We start from the raw sequence: 4,144 nt of genomic DNA on the forward strand, positions 1-4,144 counted from the left end.
ACGGATTTTCAAAAAGTTCATAATATATAAAAGGAAATTAATTTAGATATATATATATAAAAAAATTTGTTTTCACTCATTCAATTTTCAAAAAGTTAAGAATTAAAAATTTAGATTAACAAAAAGTATAAACCTAAAGAAAAGGAAATATCTAAGATATTTATAAAAAAAATGTTTAGATGCATTCATCTTTCAAAAAATTATGATAATTAAGAAAAAAAAAGTTTAAAAAATGTCAAAATATACCATTTTTAAAAATAATAATTTATTATAAATAGTATTATTCATAAAAAATCCACTTCAAAGAGTAGTTATTTTGTTTTTAGTATTGAATTTGNACCATTTTTAAAAATAATAATTTTTTATATATAGTATTATTCATAAAAAATCCACTTCAAAGAGTAGTTATTTTGCTTTTAGTATTGAATTTGACTTATTTAAATAGTTAAAAATAATTGTAATTTTACAGTTTTATAATGCTGAAACTCTAGTTAGATACGAAAAGCTTGTGTCAAGTTATTTCATTCTTAATAATTTAAATGATTTTATTAATTATATTTTGAAAGATAATAATACTTTTAATTATGCTTCATATACTAATGTATTTTTTTAGATTAATATGTTTCAATATTATTATAAATGTCAATAACTACATATTTTTCAATTAATAAAAATAAATGTTATGCTCAACTTATAATATTTTATTGTTAGACTGTAAAATGTCAAAAGTAATATACCCTTAATACTAGATCCGACTAAAAATTTGCATAAAGCATAATGTCATAATGAATTTGAATGAAAAGAGCATAATAATTAATCAAAGAATATTTGATTAATATGTTAATTTTAATGACAAAAAATTGTTTTGCTTTGGTTGTTGGAACATAAACGCCTCCTTCCATATATTCACCACAGATTCAAAGAATATGTCAAAGTTGTTTTAAGAAAGCTAAATTAAATTTAAGGGATTCTTGCTGAGCATCACAAAAAAAATAAAATAAAATACATAAAATGATGTCTAGATGACTTAATGGATTGATAAGACCAACAAATATATTTATAAAAATTCAAAATTTTATAAAATTTACTATTTTAAAGAAGTCAACTAATTATATTAATTAAGTTATTTTATGATTTTTGAATGAAACTATATATTTATAATAATTATTGGTTAAAAGAATTTGCTAATTATTGTGATAAATATTAATTTTAGTGCTAACACAGATTACAAGAGTAGCAGCTACTCTAAGGTTTCCTATACCAGAATTGGAAGCTTTTGAAGTAGATGAAGATAATTGTAATGACAATACTGTATTACAAACTTTTTGATCCTTATTTATTATCATACCTCAATTACAATCACTTTTTTTTTTCAAAAAGTCGCTAATTTAAAATTTCTTTTTCTAAAAATGTGTCCCTTGTTCTTAAATTATATATTCTTTATTCAAAATTTGAATGATAATTTTCATATAGTAATTGAAACTTAAAGTGGGCAGTAATTTAGTTCATACTACTTTTCTATCATGATGTAAAACTTGAATTATTATTTGTTATGTGATATTCTATTGTTATATTAGTTTTATTTATATGAATTATACACTTTTAATTCTTTCCAAACAGTATTTCTATTAAATATTAAATTGAAATCAACTTTTTTTGACAATACAATTCAAACTAGTATTTTGAGTGGAAATGCTTGTATAACTAATTCTACAATCTGTCTCCTTTCACTATTAACATTTATGTTATTTTGTAATTTGCATTATATCCCAATAATTAAAAAAATACTAAATCTGAGATTGTAATTTTAGTGAAATTATACTCAATTTATGACAATTTTTAGAATTACGTTGGTATTATTTTGTCATTTGACCTATTGTTTACCAAACAAATAACTCTTATGTACAATAAAGTTTTAAATACTGTTGGCTTTCTTAAAAGAAATTTTGGAGAATTCACTAAAACTACTTATCTTGAAACCTTATATGATAAATATAGTTAAATACAATCAATATTGTAATATGTGTCAATAATTTGGTCTCTTCATCAATGAATTTGATTAAAAAAATTAAATGTCTACAATTACAGTTTTTAAATATGCTAATTAACGAAGAGAGATGATATAGACCTGGTCATTATTGATTCTAGCATTAATTTGAAAAGCTTTACCAATTGCTTATGTATTATGGCTCTATAAACTAATAAATAATATGATAGATTATCCTGAGTTCCCATTAATGTCGCTGCTTTTTTTTTTAAATCTATACCAACATTTTATGTTCCTTTTCATTATAATTATAATTATTATAAGTTTTTAAAAATAACTTCATATTATATTACAAGCCTACCCTGTCTAAGTAAATAACGATTAATTGTTATCTGATTTGGATACCAATTTAATTTTAATATAATGATATTTAACACAAATTCAAACTATTTTGGAATTGGATCACAATAACTATTCAGTTTAATAGCATTGTTATCATAATAAAATTCATAACCATAATGTTTCACTTGTCAATTTTTCATACAACCTATAAAATTTATAAATTAATAAAGACTATATTTTTATTTAAAAATAATAATACTTGAATTTATCCATCGTTCATTTAAAAAATTAAGCGAAAAAATTTCTTGCTTATCTGTTATAAAATTATCAATTATTTCTAAACCGAGTGGTAAATCATAACTAATTTCTACATTTTTTGGCACTACAAAAAATATATATAATCAAATAAAATGAATTACAAAAAATTAATAATCCTAATTTACCTGATTCTGTATAAATTAAATACACAAGTTGCATTTTTTTTACCATTAATATTATTTAATGCTTTTTTTTGCATCATCAACATTCAAATAGCTAACAAAGCAATAAGATTTGAAAGGCAACATGATAACATTTTCTAATGTTCCAAACTGTGAAAATAATTTCACTAATTGACTTCTACCAAGTCCATCAACTAAGCCACGGTTATATATCATTATATTCTAAAAAAGAAAATGTATATGAATTGACAATATAATTTAGTGCTATATTATATTAAGTTTTTAATACTGTTTTAACTTTAACTGCATCCAACTAAAAAAAAGTGAAAAAATTAAATTGTAGTCAATATTCACATAAAATTTTCTATCTTACATCATTTAATAACCAAACAACTATATCATTATAAGTAATAATGATGATAAAACAAATCACTATGCAATCAAAACGTAATACCTTGATGGATTACTCTACAAAACATACAGGATTATCTCTTAACAAAATAAACTAAATAACACTGCAAATAAACGTTTTTTTGATGTTCCAAGGTTCAACAATTCCAAGTAATATATTACCTTAGTTGATTCATGCAGGCCCGTAGCCAGGAAATGTTAATTGGAGGGGCCAACAATTTTGGGCCCTTGTATAATTTTCCATAATTTGTTTCCCATGAAAAGCTTGTGGGGGGCTCCCTCCACTCCTCGTAAAACAGTATCCCATACTATGAATCTTACAAGTTCAAAATTTTACAATTGGTTGGTTAAAAACAAATTGTTTTCGTATAAAATATACTAATTATTACAGTATTATAAAAAATGGATAGTACCTATAATTAAAAACAAAAAAAAATACTTTCATCTTCTCCATTGGGATGAATTTTTCATATTGTGAAAAATAAATAAAATAATGATGTGAACATAGGCTGATTTAATTTTCCAACTTTTAAGCTATTAACAAAAAATAATTTATACCTAAATACTAATAATAAATAAGTTACAAATAATTTTTAAAATAAATATAAATTATAAACAATGTAAAATTTATTTTCTTTAAAATTAAAAACAATTCCTGCCTTTTTTTAGTCATATTTTTATTACTATTATTTAGAGCACGCAAATAACAAATTAACAAAAACAAATTAATTACCTGTTGTAACTACTAAATTATAAAAAAAAAACAGAATAAAGATTAGTTTTATTAAACAATTTTTCATAGAGTATTACTTTATCGAATTTTGTAATCAACTAGATTCTAATCAATGCAGATAACTTGGTAGTTTGTTATCATTTGTTGGACCATAGTCAAAAAAAATTTACCTACAACCATATTTGAAGTAACTGCTATTCCTTTTATTATTACGTCTAGAACGTTATCTAT

The 4,144-nt window shown here is 22.0% G+C and overlaps 1 protein-coding gene across 2 annotated transcripts in view; it reads right to left on the reverse strand.

Annotated features, from left to right (window-relative positions):
- Positions 1–3,743, reverse strand: part of LOC126895726 (uncharacterized) — a 9,870-nt gene extending 6,127 nt beyond the window's left edge. For both annotated transcript variants that reach the window (XM_050667922.1, XM_050667921.1), the window contains exon 1: positions 3,343–3,743. The gene's annotated coding sequence lies outside the window, so the exon portion shown is untranslated. The remainder of the gene's footprint in view (positions 1–3,342) is intronic.
- Positions 3,744–4,144: the final 401 nt, after the last annotated feature.

Source organism: Daktulosphaira vitifoliae, unplaced genomic scaffold, assembly GCF_025091365.1.
Source record: "Daktulosphaira vitifoliae isolate Bord-2020 unplaced genomic scaffold, ASM2509136v1 Scaffold_1, whole genome shotgun sequence".
Taxonomy (NCBI): domain Eukaryota; kingdom Metazoa; phylum Arthropoda; class Insecta; order Hemiptera; family Phylloxeridae; genus Daktulosphaira; species Daktulosphaira vitifoliae.